Below are 19,489 nucleotides of genomic sequence, written 5' to 3' on the forward strand. Positions count from 1 at the left end.
CAGACCCGGCCCGCTGGTGCGGTTAGCAGCCCAGCCCTTTTGAGGTTCGAAGAAGGTTAGCATTTAGACAACAGATTAACGTCAATCCTTCCTTCTAAAAAATCTTCTTTTCATCTTCTGTATTGTTTCATTTCATGCACAGTTTTAAATTTTAATTTTAATTTTATGTTATTATAAATACATTTTACCAATTTTTTCGTATTATTATGTAAGAAAATAGATCAACAATAATGTCTTGTCATACAAATATAGTAATTGGTGTTAAAAAATCACACAACGAAGCTTTTTTTAAGAAACGGGAATATATTAATATTCCAGCCGCTGCATGAAACTATGCATATAGTTGTTCATTATTACACTCGAAGTTCTTCCGAACACCAAAAAAGACGACTCAGTTTGAGAAACAAGCACAAAATTATACATTGGAAATTCTATAACTAAAAGACCATCCATTGGAAGAGAAAAACTCCATAGCTGTAGTTTCAAGCACACGGCACCCCAGAGTAACTTGAGGTCGCTCGTTCTCCTTTTGCAGCAAAGTCCAAAAGCGGATCTAGTGTGTCCCTCGGAATATTACCTGCAAAGGTGTAGCAGCTCTGGAGTTGTTAAAAACCATGTCATTTCTACTTAACCAAATTGCCCAACAGACAGCCGAAGCTCCAACCAAAATTTTGTACATAAGCTTCTTATTAAGCCCAATTAACCATCCATTAAACATATGGAGAATATTCATGGGTGGTGTAATATTAAAAGAAACATGTACTATCCTCCAAATAATTCTAGCCAATTGACAATCGAAGAAAAGATGTTGAATAGTTTCATCGAAATTACAGAAACAACACTTTATACTTCCCTTCCATTGTTGACGTGCTAGATTATCTTTGGTTAGAACTATTCCTTTTTGTAAATACCACATGAAAACTTTAATTTTTAAGGGTATTTTCAACTTCCAGATGATATTACAAAGGTGACACCAAAGCCCTATACATAGATCGAACTGTAAACTGACTATTTTTGTTTTAACGTCCATAAAAAGGTATCCTTCTGATCTGTTAACTGAACATTCACAACTTTAGCTACTAGGTGAAGCCAGGCTTATAAGTTATTCCCAACTAAAGATCTTCTGAAGGCTATATTTAAAGGATTCGACCTAAGGACCGTTGACACTATTGCACTCTTCTTCCGTACAATGTTATACAAATCTGGATATTGAAGTTTAAAAGGAATGGTCTCCAGCTAGGCATCCTCCCAAAAACGAGTTTGAGACCCATCTCCCACCATGAATTTGCCCATTCTCAAAAAATCATTCTTGACTTTCATCAAGCTAGACTAGAAATGAGAATCACCCGGCATGTATTCTACTTGTGTGATGGTTTTGTGTCTCAAATATTTATTTCTTAAGAGCCTTTGCCAAATTCCATCCTCATTAATAAGCCGAAACACCCATTTACTGAGTAAACATCTATTCTGTAGGTCAAGGTCTAAAATTCCTAACCCTCCTTGATCTTTAGAAGTACAGAGTACCCCCCATTTTGTTAGTCTATACTTTTTCTTATGACCATCGCTCTGCCAGAAAAATCTAGATCTATAATAATCCAGTCTTTTTAAGACACCACGAGGTACCTCAAAGAAAGAAAGCATAACATAGACAAATTAGTAAGGACAGAATTAATGAGAACCAACCGCCCACCTACAGAGAGCATTTTGGCTTTCCATCCACTCAGTTTCTTTTGGAATCTTTCCTCCACTTCTTTCCACTCTGAGTTTCTAAACTTTCTATGATGCATTGGTATTCCTAAGTATCTAAAAGGAAGAGTACCCATATCACAGCCGAAGATTTGAGAGTACTCCCTCTCTAGATCCCTAGCTTCACCAAAGCAGAACATCTCACTTTTATGAAAATTGATCTTAAGACCAGACAACTGCTCAAAAGCACATAGCAAGAGCTTCATGTTCTTGGCCTCTTCTAGATCATTTTCCATGAAGAGAATCGTATCATCCGCATATTGCAAAATAGATAAGCCATTGTCAACCAGGTTTGGGACTAGACCCCTAATTAACTCAGTCTCTTTTGCACGGTCGATTAAAATAGCTAAAATATCTACAACAATATTGAAAAGAATAGGAGATAACGGATTACCTTGTCTGACACCCTTCTTTGTCTGAAAGTAATGTCCTATATTATCATTCACTTTTATACCTACTATCTCTTTCTCTGTGACTTGCTGGATCCAAGAGATCCACTTATGTGAGAAGCCTTTCAAACACAGCACCTGTTGCAAGAAAGGCCATTTCACCTTTTCATAAGGTTTTTTGAAGTCTAACTTAAGAATGACCCCACTTTTCTTTTTCCTATGCAACTCATGAATTGTCTCATCTAAGACAACTGCACCCTCCAAAATAAACCTACCAGGAAGAAAAGTTGTTTGAGAAGATCTTATAACCTTATGAGCTACCAAATGAATTATGTTGATTAGAACCTTTGTAAAAAATTTAAAACTTACATTCAGGAAACAAATGGGCCTATATTGTTGAATCATAATCGCTTCAGCTTTTTTAGGCAATAGAGTGATCACCCCAAAGTTGAGACTATGCAGAGGCAGACTACCTTGATGAAACTCATTAAATAAAGCTAACAGGTCAGGTTTGATCACTTCCCAAAAAGTCTAATAAAATTAAGCTGGGAAGCCATCCGGCCCAGGCGCCTTATTGAGTTCCATTTGAAAGATCGCCTCTCTAATCTCCTTCTCTGTAAAAGCATCTGAAAGGATCTCATTCTCCAAATCGGAGAATTAAGGAATATCCTCCGTGAACTCCTCATTTAAAGAGAAATGATTACTCTCAGGAGATCCAAACAAGCCCTTATAAAAGTTTGTAATATAGGTCTTAAGGTTCTCGTCTCCCACTATAACACCTTCCTCTTGTTCTAACTGATAAATCCTAGTTTTGCGATATCTACCATTTGCAAGAAGTTGAAAATATTTCGTATTATCATCTCCTTGTACTAATCTAGTTGCTTTAGATCTTTAGAGCCAATACAACTCCTCTTCTCTAAGCAACATTGTTAGTTCAGAGTGCAAAAGATTTTTATATTCGACTTCTTGTGGTGATAATAACAAAACTTGGGCTTTCCTATCAAGCAAATCTAACTGATCAAGCAGGAAGGATTTTTTTCCTTTTAGTTTCTCCTACTAAATTCTTAGCCCATCCCCTCAACCGTCTTCGAACAACCCTTATTTTATTCTGCCATCTCTGCATGGGAGAATTTCCTTGTGAGGCTATTTGCCACGCCTTAGCAACCATTTCATGGAAACCATCTCTAGTCAACCATCCCAATTCAAACTTAAAAAGATGATTGTTTCCTCTATGAGCTGCATTTCCAGTATCAAGTAACAAAGGTGTGTGATCCGAGAGCTCTCTCGTAAGCGCCTCCACTGTGGAGATAGAAAATTTTTGCTCCCAATCTGTGCTTACTAAGATTCTATCAAGTTTCTCATAAGTTGGTACCTCTGCTGAGCTAGCCCATGTGAATCTTCTCCCTGAAAGCGCTAGCTCTCTAAGGTTCAAAGTTTCAATGCAAGCATTAAACAACAAAGGCCACCTACTATCAAATATGTCATTATTCTTTTTCCTCGGGACTTCTAATAATATTGAAATCGCCTCCTACTAGCAGTGGAAGAGTCTCACTACTACAGGTGTTGACAAACTCTGCAAGGAAGCTATCCTTATGTTCAGGTTGGGCTGCCCCATAGACAGCCATTAAAACCCAACGGAAGCCATCGCATTTGTTTTTAACAATAAACTTGACAAAGAAATCACCGACTTGTGTACTTTCAACAACAAAAACAGATAAATCAACCCCCAATAAAATACCTCCAGATCTTCCACTAGGCGGAACCCAATGCTAAAAAAACTCTCTACCACCACAAAAGTCATTTAACATGTCATGAGTATAATTTCCTTTGTGTGTTTCGAGTAAGGCAATAAAATCAAGGTCCTTTTCCAAAGATAAATCACGAAGAAAATTAATTTTAGCCAAGTCTCGAAGACCTCTGCTATTCCAAAAAAAACACCTCTCATTTAAAATTAGTATGTTTTTTGGTGACCGGTCCTTTACGAGTCGGCTTCACTCTACCAATCTTCGTGTTTCTAATTGAAGCCTTTTTCCTTGCAACTGAAAGTTTTTTACTAGTTTTTCAGGAAAGATTATGGTTCAGATCATCATCATCCATTAGCTCCTCAGTTAGGTCTCCACATAGGTGACCAAGAGCCAAATGATCAATTTCACAATCTGAATCATCTATGTCTGAGTGGCTATCCTGACAGTTTTGGGTAGTAGAAGGAAGCTTAAATCTATCCTTTTCAACTTTCTTTAAGAGCAAAAAAGAAGAATTAACAGCATTAGCATCTTTACCAATTGAGATACCAATGTTCTGAATATTATTTGAAATGTGCTCATTTGAAAAAGAAAGAATGGAATTACTATAATGCTTACCTTCATCCACCTCCAAATTCCTTTTAGCAACCGGCCTGGATGCCCTCTCAATGGAATCCTCATCTGCTGTCGCTTCCCTTCTCTTGCTCCTCCTGAGCGGTGTAAATTGGGAAGACCCTGCAGATATGGTATTTTGAGGAGTTACCTCCCCGATATCCTGTACCACCCGAGTATCCTTCTCAGTATGGCGAGAGCCAACATGTTTCTCCTTAAACCCCATGAGTGCCCTCTCCAAAAGAGAGCCCGAGGCCATCGAAGGAGGCACTGGCTGACTGTCAACACTCTGAAATACAGTTTTTGAACTTGCCATCACCATCTCCCTCTCCTCAGAACTCGGGACCAGCGTTCTCTGTGCCAACGTCCCCTCCTTAAACTTCACCTTTTCCCCAACCTCGACATGAACCTCTTCCATAGGAGAGCTGTCTGAAAATGGATCACCCAGCTGCCCTTTCCCAGCATCATCTAGCAGATCATCATCATCAAAATCATCCAAAGTTCCTTCTACATCATGTTGCTGACCCGCTGCTGAATTTTCCTGCTGTTTATTCTCTTTTGCTGCGGAGAAATCCATCTTCTTGGTCTTTTTATTGGCGTCTTCCATCTCGGTGTCACCATTTGCATTACCATTATCCTCACCATTTGGACCATCCTTAGAACCAGAACTAGTTGCTTCCCCAGATTGCATAAATGGTTCTACTTCAAACTGAAGTTCAAGAAACCGCGTCCCAATAACACAATCTATTGTAGTCGATAAGATGGTGGGATTGAGTACGGCTACCTTGAATCTACCAAACTTATTTTTCCTTGTCGATATCATGTCCACCTTCTGTGTTGCCCCAAACAATGTTCCCACTGCCCATAAAACTTGATATGTTCTAAGTACTTTTGGCAAGTTAAGAACCCTCATCCAAACCATAGGAAGCTCATGACCAAAATATTCTTCCTCCTCAAAACACTCAAAGTTCAGCCGCATACCATTTTTCAGATTTGCTGATCCAAAGTTGATAGCACGCATAAACTCAACCTTTGAGGGAAACGGAGCCACCCACACATCTGGTGCCTGAGCTTGTAAATCCCACTCAAAATTAGCACAAAACAGCCGCTTCAAATGAACTCTAAGATCTTCCTCAGTCAAAGATCCCCCTTCCACCTTAATTAAAGCAGTGATGCTATCCATTTTAGATGGTTGTATTGGATCATGAGGGATGTGATAGAACCCGAGATCATCCACGGCATAGCCCACTACAAGTGCCATAGGCTTCGGCTTTTTCTTCATTGGGCATTTAGCTGCCACATGCTCCTCGCTCTCACAAATATTGCAAAAAAGAGGCGTAGTGCACTCAGCAAAGACATGTCCCTTTGAACAACACTTAAAGCACCAAGCTTCCTGCTTGCCTTTTCCTGTTTTTTTCTTCCTCTTTTCCCCAACCACAGAACTGTCAAGAGGTCCTTCCAATGCAGCCTCTACCGGTACTGTCGTCGACACATCACTCTGGACTCCTGTCACTTTAACCGGCTGTGGAGGAGGATTATTAATATTAGGAGCAGTCCCACTCAGCTGCCCAATATTAGCTTCTGACATCACATTAGCTCCCAACGAACCCCCTCCAAGACCGAACTGTGCACCAACAACTTGCTCATGAGGAACCTGAAGATTTTCACCATGTGCACCATAAGGCATTTCAGGGCCATTACTCCTGTTAACAAAGCTTCTACCACGACCTCTGTCACGGCCGCGTCCTCGCTGCCTCGGCCAACCTCTTCCTGTTGCAAAACCCTGATTAGCACCACGAGACAGAGGACCCGTGTCCGCACCAGGATTAAATGGTTGTTGTTGCCGCTAAACCATACTAGAGTTGTGCTGCTGTCTGAATTGATGCAACTGAAAATTCTGATGATTTTCGCCATTACCTGGCGCAATCCATTGGGCTTCACCATGGAGTGGTGCACCTGGTTGACTTTGTGGCCCACTGCTCTAGCCTTGTCCTCACTGTGGTGGCCTCTGGAAGCCATGGTCACCACCCTGAAAACCTTGTGCACCGCCGCCACCCTGAAAGCCCATACCTCTGCCATCGCCATGAAAAAAACCCCCACGGTGAAGGGCTCCACCCTGCTGGTTGAACCCGCCTCTCTACTGACCAGCGCCTCTACCTGCCATCTCCCCACCGCCTTGCACGAGAGCTTCCATGTAAGAATGCCGTCCGCGCGGCTGGGATTGGGAAGCACCGCCGTCTGCACGAAATTGCTGCAGTAGGGTTCCGCGCTGTGACAACAGAAGGCCGACGGATGATCTCAGTCCGACTCGAGTCCATGCTGGGCCACTCTTCAACCAGACGCCCGGACTGCGGCCCATCGATGTCAGTTCACGGCCCACTGGAAACGCCTGCTCGCGACCCACCAAAAAATCTGGATCACGTTTTGAAATTTGAACCTCGTCTCCTACCTCTGGTCGCCGGCGGAGCCCTGATCTGACACCGGAACTTGCGACCACTTTAACCGGGCAGTCACCGAGAGTTAACGGCGGCGAAACCCTGGTACGAGGTAGAGGGCCATGCCACACCCCAGCGGAATTTTGACCTGCAGTCATAGCCTTGACGAGAGTCCTCGCAAGAGCCGTCGGTCTGTCCATGGTGTCCGGCATAGAGAACGCCAAGGCCTTGCCCCAAGCAGTCGGATCATCCACCACGTCGGAAGTTGCAACCATCTCCTCTTTAGAGAACCCTGCCTCCGCTGCGATCCGAACCAGAGATGCCGTCTTGAGGGAGCTCGATGATGATGAACATGGCGTGGACTCGTCACCGTTGTCCCAGAACTGAGATGTCGATCCAACTGGCCTGACGCCGTGTAAAGGATCGCCATTGCTCAGTGAGGGCTGTGTCGGCGTCGTCCACACTAAATCATCCTCCGGCGAGCCTTCTTCCTCAACGGGCTCCCTTCTTTCTCCACAGACTTCCCTTGATCTGACACGGAAAAAAGAAAAGCTGCTAACCTCCTCTCTTCCGATGACAAATTGAACCCCACCGGCGACGAATCTCGCCAACGGGGGCGATCCGCAGACGCCGCCCTCGCAGCGCCCTCATCGCCCTCACAGCCGTCAGTTACTGAACCCACATTGTTATGATTTATGAATTTATATTTAGCATCATGTGGGGATCCAATTTTCTGCAGGATCGTGTAGAAGTATAACTCATCTCATGTAGGAACGGGATTGATAGGATCGTGGTGTCGTAAGGTTCTGTTCACTCCATTTTTTTTTGGCGAGGGAAAAGAGTGCCTTTCATTAAAATGATAAAAAGTTACAATCCAGTTTGAGAAAGCTCACTAATACAAGAAGGAGATTGTGATCTCCAAACCGCACTAGGCACAACAGCACAATACGCTTTGCTAAGCTAGCCAGCTCTTGAGACACTCTATTTCACTCTCGTCCTATTTTGCTAATTTTTACCCCCGGAAGCAAAACCATGGTAGCCTTTATCTCTTTTATAATACCAAAAAAGTGTGCTCTGTCCATTGTCGAGTCCTACAAAGACAGTCAAACTCTATGACTGTAGGCTTACTGTTAGAGAACTAGGCAATTTTTGGTATATTTTAATTCAAAATATTACTAGTAATTTCATAACATAAAAGAGTGATAATGTGTGAACAAAATATGTACTTGTGTTCATGTTATTCTCACTAATAAGCATGAACAAAATATTAAACCAGAATAGGTTTAGAGTGTACCCCAAGACAGGACCAGTGCCGGAGGCACCAGGTGCGCCGTTATCAGCTCGAATAGACATTCTATTCGACTAGCCTTGTCTGATGTAGCCGAACAACGTCGATGCAGGAAGATGTTCGCAGTACAGTACCACGAACGGTCACCAGGAAGTAGACGAAGTAGTCGTTCACCAAGAAGTAGTCGTTCACGCCGGGATGTAGACGAAATAGTCGTTCAGGGAGCGAGCAGTCATGTCAAGACGCTCCCCAAAAACCTGATTGCCCGCTATCCCGTGCAGGACCTTCAGCGAGCAGAGGTTTTGGAGGCCTGCTCTCGCTAGAACTGTGCGCCCAGCGCTAGTGATGGGAATGACAGAAAGCAACAGAGGAAGAAGGGAGGGGTCTCCTAAGCAGGAGTACCAGAAGCAAGTGCTTGTTCTGTGAGGATGAGTGGAGGAGTGCCTGGTTTATATAAGCGTGGAGGTGCCTCAGATTCAACAAACCTAGACGCTGTAATTGGCTTTGATGAGCGGTAGTTACTAGTGAATCACTACCATCAGTTACTAGTAACGGTCAAGACCATGATTCTCCAGTCATCACTATTAACATTTATTGTTTATGTTTTAATGCTTTCAACAGCAAAACGTTCTCTCATCTCAGAACATCACGTTGCACCTGCACGTCACGTCTGGCCACGCCATGCACACGCACACGCACCGCCCGGCCGGCCCGCCACGCCACGCCACGCCCACGGCCTCGGTCTAGCTCAGCGAGGCGAGCAAGCATGCGCGCGTGTGGTTCACCGACCTCCTCTTACCAGCTTCACAAGTGGTGTACACAGGGTCCACCCTTTAAGTCAGTTGAGATCCTCCTCAATTCCCAATACGGAATTAAGCAATTGATTCCCTAGCATTTAATAGTAGGCTTTGAATTCTTTTATTGCATTGATTAGAATAAATGGGCCATCCCCATAATTCCAACAATCCCCACCAAGAATTTCAAGCCACACTAGAAATGTTCTCATTCCCTCATTGATATACCAGTATTTGACAGAGACTGTTAAGTTGAACTTCCATCTAGGACAAGGGCTATACTTATTCACAACTGTACAATGAACTATGTCTTGAATTGCCAGTCTTGTGCAAACAAGTTTGACCAGAGCCCTACAGTGGTACTAGGCTGCATAAGCATCCCTGCGGTTTGGAGGTTATATGTCATACTCTAGGCCTTTCATGAGTTTCTAGAGAATACCTAATTCTCATAGACTATGACCAGTAGTCAAACTCATATAGGTGTGTTCCTTTCAGATGTTCTGTAGGACAACATCTTTGTTTCAAGAAAACAACTCATTTGTTTCAAAAAATCACCTGAAACACATTAAGGTATAGACCAACCTGCCATACAGATTAGAAGAGAAATACACATTATACACGGAATGAGCCTTTTTACAAAGGTTCTCTTCTCTCAGTCAGACTTTAGTTTGTTTCAACATCCTACTTCACAGGATCTCCAATCACATATGACAGGTTTCCAATATAGAATGACTCACGTGGGTTTTAAGCCCAATTCCATAGATGCATGTCTATCACATTCCGTGAAAGACCCTTTGTAAACTGATCTGCCAGATTTTTAGCCATCTGAACATAGTCCAAGGCTATTACTTTGGAGTTTCTCAATTTTCTGATAGATTTCAACAGCCTTTTCACATGTCTTGATGACTTCATGTTATCCTTTGAACTGTTCACCTTGACAATCACCGTTCGATTGTCACAGTTCATTAGAATTGCCGGTATCGGTTTTTCAACTATCGTCAAGTCCAAAAGGAGCTCACGAAGCCACTCAGCCTCAACAGTGGCGGTATCTAATGCTGTGAGTTCTGCTTTCATAGTTGACCTCGTTAAGATGGTCTGCTTGCAAGACTTCCAGGAAACAGCTCCACCACCAAGTGTAAACACATATCCACTTGTGGCATTTATCTCATCAGCATCAGAAATCCAGTTTGAATCACTATACCCTTCTAGTACCCTAGGGTACCCGGTGTAGTGAATTCCATAGTTCATTGTGCCCTTTAGATAGCGCATTACTCTTTCAAGAGCCTTCCAATGATCATCTCCCGGATTTGAAACAAACCGGCTCAGTTTGCTAACAGTAAACGAAATGTCAGGTCTTGTTGCACTAGCTAAATACATCAATGACCTAATGATCTGAGAATATCTCAGCTGATCTCGCATTATCCTTTTGTTCTTCCTTAGAATTAAACTGGCATCATATGGTGTTGAGACAGGTTTATAGTCGCTATAACCAAAGCGACTTAACAACTTCTCCACATAGTGAAATTGAGTAAGAATCACTCCACCATTGTTTTCTTTTACCAGCTTTATATTAAGGATAACATCAGCTTCTACCAGATCCTTCATCTCAAAAATTTGAGATAAAAAGTCTTTGACTTCCTTAATCACATTAAGACTAGTGCCAAAGATCAGTATGTCATCCACATACAAGCACAAGATCACTCCTTTAGCCCCACCATAGCGATAGTACACACATTTGTCAGCTTCATTCACAACAAACCAGCAGACGTCAAAGTCCTGTCGAACTTTTCATGTCACTGCTTAGTCGCTTGCTTGATAATATATAAAGATTTCGACAACTTACAAATCATTCCTTCTTGACCCTTTGATACAAACCCATCTGGCTGATCCATATAGATCTCCTCTTCCAACTCTCCATTGAGGAAAGCCGTCTTAACGTCTATCTGATGAACGAAAAGACCATAAGAGGCTGCCAGAGAATGTAACACTCGTATTGTGGTCAACCGGGCAACTGGTGAATAAGTGTCAAAGAAATCTTCTCCTTCTTTTTGGGTATAACCCTAGGCCACAAGTCTAGCCTTGTACTTTTCAATAGTACCATCTGGCCTAAGTTTTTTCTTGAACAACCACTTGCATCTAACTGGTTTGCATCCATAAGGACGTTCAACAACCTCCCAGGTTCCATTAGACATAATAGAATCCATCTCACTCCTCACTGCTTCCTTCCAATAGTCAGCATCAGGAGATGAATATGCCTCTTCAATGGTTCTGGGTGTATCATCCATGAGGTATACAATGAAATCATCACCAAAAGATTTTACATTCCTTTGTCTCTTGCTCTTTCTCGGAGCATCATTGTTATCCTCCTCAGGATTTTCCACAAGTGTAGGTTCATTGTGTTCTATCGGCTCAGCAGAACTATCATCCTCGATGAACTCTTGCCTAGATGAATTTGTTCCAACTCTCATGGGAAAAATATTTTCAAAAAATATAGCATCTCTGGACTCCATTATAGTACCAACATGCATGTCAGGTATTCCAGATTTCACTATTAAAAATCTATACCCAACGCTGTGAATAGCATAACCTAGAAAGACACAATCCACAGTTTTAGGTCCAAATTTACGTTTCTTGGTTATTGGCGCACTCATTTTTGCCAAACAACCCCATGTACATAAGTATGAAAGTGTTGGCATTTTCTTCTCCCATTCCTTGAATGGTGTTATCTCTTTATTCTTTGTAGGAATACTGTTTAGGACATGACATGCAGTCAATATAGCCTCACCCCACCATTCCTTGGAAAGTCACGCTGTATCTAACATGGCGTTATCCAAATCCGTTAGAGTGCGGTTCTTTTTTTCGGCAACCCCATTTGACTGAGGTGAATAGGGAGGCGTCCTCTCATGAATAATACCATGTTCCTCACAGAATAAAGTAAATAAATTTGAGAAGTACTCGCCACCACGATCTGACCTAACTCTTTTGATCTTTCTCTCAAATTGGTTTTCTACTTCAGCTTTATAGATTTTAAAATAGTGTAAAGCTTCATCTTTTGACTTCAACAAATAGATGTAACATAATCTAGTGCAGTCATCAATCAAAACCATGAAATATCTTTTACCACCTTTTGTCAACACTCCATTCATTTCGCGCAAATTGGAATGAATTAATTCTAAGGGTGCTAAGCTCCTCGCCTCCGCGGCCTTATGAGGCTTGCGAGATTGTTTTGATTCAACACATACATGGCACTTAGAATTTTTGACAAAAGTAAACTTTGAAATTAAACTCAAATTAGCTAAGCGCATCATACAACCAAAATTAATGTGACAAAGCCTCGAATGCCAAACATTTGTTTCATCAACGTTAATAATATTGTAAGCAACTTTATTACAAACATCTGTCAAAGAAAGATGGAACAAGCCTCCGCTTTCATAACTTTTTTCAACAAAAATACCAAACTTAGATAAGATATATTTATTGGACTCAAAGACTAATGTAAAACCATCTCTACATAGTAGAGAGCCGCTGACTAGATTCTTTTTGATGGTGGGGACATGCTGCACGTTCTACAGCTGCACGGTCTTCCCCGAAGTAAACTTCAGATTTACCGTACCAACACCAAGAACATGCGTATGAGATCCGTTCCCCATCAGCAAGGAGGAAGTCCCGCCGACCTGGTAAGAAGAAAACAAAGAAGCATCAGCACAAACATGAATATTAGCACCAGTGTCAACCCACCACTCGGGTGAACAAAAAACTGAAAGAACTGTAGGTAATAAATTACCGTACCCCGATGTTCCTCCAGGCTCGCTAATTACCATGTTGGCGGAATCCTTGCCTTTGCGGTTCGGACACTTTGTAGCAAAGTGTATCGTACTAGCGCACACATAGCAAGCTCCCTTCTTCTTCATATTCTTGAAGGTGGTTGTCTGCTTAGTCTTTGGTTGGTTCAACGGTGGCTTTTTCTTATTCTTGTGGGAGTTGTTCTTTTGAACAAGATTGGCACTTGAAGCACCAACAACTCCTTTCCCATGTATGTCCTTTGCTCACGCCTTCTCCTCAACATCAAGAGTCCCAATGAGTCCATCTATGGTGAATTCCTGTCTCTTGTGTTTTAGTGAAGTAGCAAAGTCCCTCCAAGAAGTTGGCAACTTAGAGATAATACCTCCGGCCACAAACCTATCAGGCAACACACATGGGGACTCTTTGCTACAATTTTTGAGATCTTTTGCCAGAGTATGTATTTCATGAGCCTGTTCCACCACAGAACGGTCTTCGACCATCCTATAGTCAAGGAACTGCTTCATCACATACAACTCACTGCCGGCATCAGACACTCCATATTGAGTCTCAAGACCATCCCACAATTATTTGCCAGTTGACAGTAGGACATAAGAATCCACTAGGTTTTCAGCGAGAACACTAATGACGCAGCCTCGAAAGAGGGTATCAGTCTCATCGAACGCACTCCCTTCCTTTGGAGTGAACTGTTTAGGCTTACCCCCTTTTACATGCATCACTCTCAGCACTGTCAACCATAGTATAAGCCGCTCTTGCCAACGTTTGTAATTGGAACCATCAAAAGGTGGTGGTTTGATTATTGCTGCAAAACTAGATACCGAAAGCCTATTAACAAGATCAGGTTTTTGGATTGTTAGAGAACTAGGCAATTTTTGGTATATTTTAATTCCAAATAGCAATTTCATGGCATAAAAAAGTGATAATGTGTGAACAAAATATGTGCTTGTGTTCATGTTATTCTAACTAATAAGTATGAACAAAATATTAAACTAGAATAGGTTTAGAGTGTACCCCAAGGAGGGACCAGTGCCGGAGGCACCGGGTGCGCCGTTACCAGCTGGAATAGACATTCTATTCGACTGGCCTTGCCTGATGTAGCCGAACGACGTCGATGCAGGAAGATGTTCGCAGTGCAGTCCCACGAACGGTCACCAGGAAGTAGACGAAATAGTCGTTCACGCCGAGATGTAGACGAAGTAGTCGTTCAGGGAGCGAGCAGTCGCGTCAAGACGCTCCCCAAAAACCTGATTGCCCGCTATCCCGTGCAGGACCTTCAGTGAGCAGAGGTTCCGGAGGCCTGCTCTCGCTAGAACTGTGCGCGCAGCGCTCGCGATGGGAATGGCAGCCCGCTATCCCGTGCAGAACCTTAGCGATGGGAATGGCAGCCCGCTATCCCATGCAGGACCTTCAACGAGCAGAGGTTCCGGAGGCCTACTCTCGCTAGAACTGTGCACGCAGCACTAGCGATGGGAATGGCAGAAAGCAGCAGAGGGAGAAGAGAGAGGTCTTCTAAGCAGGAGTACCCGAAGTAAGTGCTTGTTCTGTGAGGATGAGTGCAGGAGGGCCTTGTTTATATAGGCGTGGAGGTGCCTCAGATTCAACGAACCTGGACGCTGTAATTGGCTTTGATGAGCGGCAGTTACTGGTGAATCACTGCCATCAGTTATTAGTAACGGTCAAGACCATGATTCTCTAGTCATCACTGTTAACGTTTATTATCTCTGTTTTAACACACCACGTCGCACCGCACCGGCACGTCACGTCACGTCCGGCCGCGCACATGCACACGCACCACCCGGCCGCGCCGCGCCACGGCCTCGGCCCGGAGCGGCGAGCGAGCGCGCGCGCGTGTGGTTCACCGACCTCCTCTTACCAGCTTCACAAGTGGTGTACACAGAATCCACCCTTTAAGTCAGTTGAGATCCTCCTCAATTCCTAATACGGAATTAAGCTATTGATTCCCTAGCATTTAATTGTGGGTTTTGAATTCTTTTATTGCATTGATTAGAATAAATGGGCCAAGCCCATAATTCCAACACTTACCGATCAATTCCACTACTAGCTGAACTCCTTCAGGACAAGCTGTTGCCTCGGCTCCCTCTATTGACGAGCATCTCTGTATGACCTTCCAAGCTGTTAAGAGAACCAGACCAGCATGGTCCATGGTGATCAACCCGATGCCAGGGTTTACAAAACCGACCGGTCCGGTCAAACCGCCACCCTCCGGTAGCGGTTTACCGGACTGGTTTGACCGGAAACCGGTTGAATTCAAATCCAAATTCAAAAGCACATGTGTAACCGGTTCGGACCGGTATACCGACTGGTTTGTCCGGTTTACCGGTCCGGTCTGACCGGTTACTGGTGTTTTAACCAAAAAATCCGACAGTTTAAAAGTGGTTTCCCGGTCGCCATATGCGGTGGGTCTTAATGGGCCGGCCTATTTTTTCTTTTTCTTTTTCGATTTAACTTTATATGCCCGCAAACTATACTAAATGGACGAATTTTTGAGAAAATTTGACACCATTAGATTCGTCGCACCTTGAAGTATTTTTAGGAATTTTTCATTATTTTGAATTTAAATTTGAATTTTGAATTTAGGCCGGTAACCGGTCAAACCGGACTCGAAACCGGGCCGGACCGGGGTTACCGGACCGGGGTTACCGGACCGGTTCCCACCGGTTTGGTTAACCCTGCCCGATGCTCGCCTCCCGGACTGTGCACTAAAGGCAGCATCCACATTTATTTTTATCCATCCCTGTATGGTGGTTTCCAGTCCGATATTTGTTTCGTTTGAAATTATAATTTGTTTGACTGTTTTAACTATAAATTTGATCGCTCATTTAAATAAAACATTTATACAAATATAATTAATTCTAAATTATTTTAAAAAATTATTAATAAATGAGGTAAAATAAAAAATGATATTTTTAATAAAGCATTTTTTTAAAAAAAAGCTTGCTGGAGAATTTTATTGAAAATGATATCACCGCTATTGAGCTGCTCCAGTGGAGCCATGGGCCACAGCAAAGAGGGCCGCAATCGAGGCCGCGCCAGCTCACCAACGCCCACTCACCAACGCCCACTCTATCCACGCATACCTATTCGTTAGAGAACGGCTCGAAGGGAAACTGACGCTCCGCGTTTCCAGGGCGACTCGAGGCGTCTGCGATGGCGATCCCGACCTCGGCATAGATTTCCATCCCCAGCGATCTCTGCTTGCATCGTCGGTGGTCGCTGACCACCGGCGCCACGCCACGCCTGCAGCACCGGCTGTAGGCGGCCACCCCCATATCATCGGTTAGCCTTTCCCGGCGCCGACGACCACAAATTCCCCTAGGGACCATTGCCGCTTAGGAACCCTAGTTGGGATGGCTTTTGTCCGTGGCTTTCACGTGACAACTTTGTCTACCGAGCCGATCGTCATGGCATCTGGTGTCGGTGGAGAGAATGGTGCTCGCCGGGGGGCTTCGGGATCTCAACCCGAAACTGAACCGGGCGTGGCAGATCTACTTGGGCGGTTGAATCTTACCGAGGAGGAGGGAGAATTCGCCGCTTTCAGTGATGATGAGAATGATTCTGCGGCCGCGGCAGTTCAGTGGGCGGTCGTGGGGAAGGTTCTCTCCCCGACGGTGGTCCATGCGACCACGATCAAGGATGCCATGAGGCCTGCGTGGGGTAATCCTTGTGGACTGAAGATACGCTCGATTGGGGAGAAGGGGGATAACCCTTTTGTTGCTGAGTTCGGGGACAAGATCGCGATGGAGCATGCCCTAGAGGGGTCGCCATGGCTGATAGGTAAACATGCGGTCATTCTTCGTGACTATGACGATAGGCTGGTCCCGTCGGAGATTGTGTTCGATAATATCGATCTGTGGGTTCGTATTCTGAATTTGCCCTTGGGTTGGATGAATGAGCATCGAGGTGTGAGGGAGATGAGTCTGATAGGAATCGTGAAGAAAATGGATGTTGACGGGGATGGCAAAGCGAGTGGTCCGTTTCTCCGGGCAAGAGTTGCTGTTGATCTTGCTAAACCTCTAAGGAGGGGGGTTCTTTTAAAGACTGAGAGAACCAAACCGCCAGATTGATTCGATCTTCAATACGAGAAGCTGCCCTTTTTCTGCCACTCTTGTGGTATAATGGGACATGGCGATCTTGCGTGTCCCATCCCGGCGCAGCGGAATGCCCTAGGCAAGCTGCCTTATGATATTGCGCTGCGTGCACCGGAAGATCAGAAGAAGAAACTCCAGAACTTGTCACAAGCTGCTGCTGCTGAGTCCTTTGGGCATACATCATCCACGACTTTTCGTCAACAGAGTAGGTCGGCTTCACAGGAGGGCAAGAGAGCTTCATCAGCCTCGGAAATGAAAGGGACCGAGCACGATGAGAGAGAGGTCCAATCCCCACTGAAGAGAAAGGAGCCGGAGAAGGAGGCTGGGAGAGGAAAGGACACTGCTCATGCACGTCAGCAGCTCTTTGGCACTAAAGAAGGAGAGAGCCCTCACAAGCGCTATGTCAAGAAACGTAAAGCTAAGGGACAGGGTGCAGGTGCAACTTTAGATAATCCTGTGCCCACGGAGGTGGCCGGGACACCACTAGTCCCAATGGGAACGGTTCAGTCACGTTTGTCAGAATTGTCTGGATCCGTTGGAGGTGGAGGAAAGGAGTCTGGGGAAATCCTGAGGAAGCAAGAAGTCTCACCAAATGCAAGATCGACGGCGGCTGCACAGGACAGCCCCCGCCAGGCACAATGAGTCTCCTAAGCCTGAAATGTCGTGGTTGTGGGGAGGCTGCGACAGTTCGTGAAATCCGCTGCATAGCGGAGTCATACAATCCCTCGATACTCTTCCTGTCGGAGACGAAAATGCACCGCCAACGTTCGGAGGATCTGAAATGGCGCTTGGGTTTTCAAAATGCGGTAGGCGTGAGTTCTGTTGGGCTCAGTGGAGGCCTAGTTCTTTTGTGGAAAAATGGAATAACAGTAGATCTCAAGTCCTACTCAAAATACCACGTTGATGTGTGGGTGTTAGAGGAGGATGGGAGAATGTGGCGTTTTACTGGTTTCTATGGTGAACCAGCTAGAGCAAGGAGGAGGGAATCTTGGCGTCTGATGCATTTCTTGAGAAATCAGGCGAATCTCCCTTGGCTTTGTGTGGGTGATTTCAATGAAATACTACACGTGGAGGAGCAAATGGGAGGTAATGATCGTGAGGAGTGGTGCTTGGATGGTTTTCGAGAAGCGGTGCAGTACTGTGGCTTTTCAGATTTGGGTTATAGAGGTCTGCCATATACTTGGGATAACCAGAGGGAGGGGCTCCGGAATATCAAAGTCAGACTGGATCGCGGGCTGGCTGACCATGCATGGCTGGAGTTGTTTGGTGAATCCTCTATCACCCATGTTCAAACAACTGAATCGGATCATTGCGCACTTTACGTGCATATCAGGCGTACGGGAGCTACTCGAGGTAGTGGAGGTGGCAAATCATTCCGATATGAAAATATGTGGCAGCGCCAACACCTTTACAATTACATAGTAGCTGATGCGTGGAATGGGGGCTGCACGAGTCTGGCCGAGGTGAATGCAGAATTGGGGTTCATGCAGTCCACTTTGATCCGGTGGGATAGAGAGGAGTTTGGCTCGGTTAAGGGGGAGCTGCGTAACCTAAGAAGGCAGCTGGAAAGTATATGAAGCCGAACTTTTGGGAATGGCCCGGCGCCGGAGGAGCAGCGAATCATGGCGCGGCTGGCAGAGGTTTTAGGCCGGGAGGAAGCTATGGAAAAACAGCGCTCCAGAGTGCAATGGTTGCATGAGGGTGACAGAAACACCGGTTTCTTCCAAGCCAAGGCAAAGCAAAGGGCTAGATCAAACAAAATTTCGGCACTTCAACGAGCTGATGGCTCGTTATGTGAGGTGCAGGAGGAGCTGGAGGAAATGGCAGCGGCGTTCTATCAAAATTTGTTCTTGGCTCAGGAGGACACGACCCCTGAGTTGGTAACACAGTTTGTGCCGCGGAAAGTAACCGAGTTGATGATTGATGCTCTCACAACTGATTTCTCTGCAGAAGAGATCAAGAAATCGGTATTTATGATGCATCCGAACAAATCTCCGGGTCCGGATGGATTCACGGCCGGCTTTTACCAGCGTCATTGGGATCTGATTGGCAACGACATTTCGAACGCAGTACTGTCCTTCCTGAACGGGGGGACATGTCGTCGGTGGTTAATAGTACTATCATTGTACTGATCCCAAAGGTGAGAAACCCCCAAGAACTTACACATTTCAGACCTATTTCTTTGTGTAATGTGTTATACAAGATCTGCTCCAAGGATATTGCAAATAGGCTCAGGCTCGTCCTGGATGAAATTATTTCTGAGGAGCAATCTGCTTTTGTCCCTGGAAGACTGATAACAGACAATGTTCTCATTGCATATGAGTGCATCCATTACTTGAAACGCAAGAAAGGAAAGGTTGGTGCATGTGCAGTGAAGCTAGACATGGCGAAAGCTTACGACAGAGTGGAGTGGGCTTATCTACGCTCAATTCTGATCAAGTTGGGTTTCCATGAAAGTTTTGTGCAGCTTATCATGAAGTGTGTTGAGACGGTTTCATTTCGTGTAAAGGTGAATGGGAAGCTGTCAGCGGCATTCATGCCTACCCGTGGTATCAGGCAGGGTGATCCTTTAT

Source organism: Panicum virgatum, chromosome 2N, assembly GCF_016808335.1.
Source record: "Panicum virgatum strain AP13 chromosome 2N, P.virgatum_v5, whole genome shotgun sequence".
Lineage (NCBI taxonomy): Eukaryota > Viridiplantae > Streptophyta > Magnoliopsida > Poales > Poaceae > Panicum > Panicum virgatum.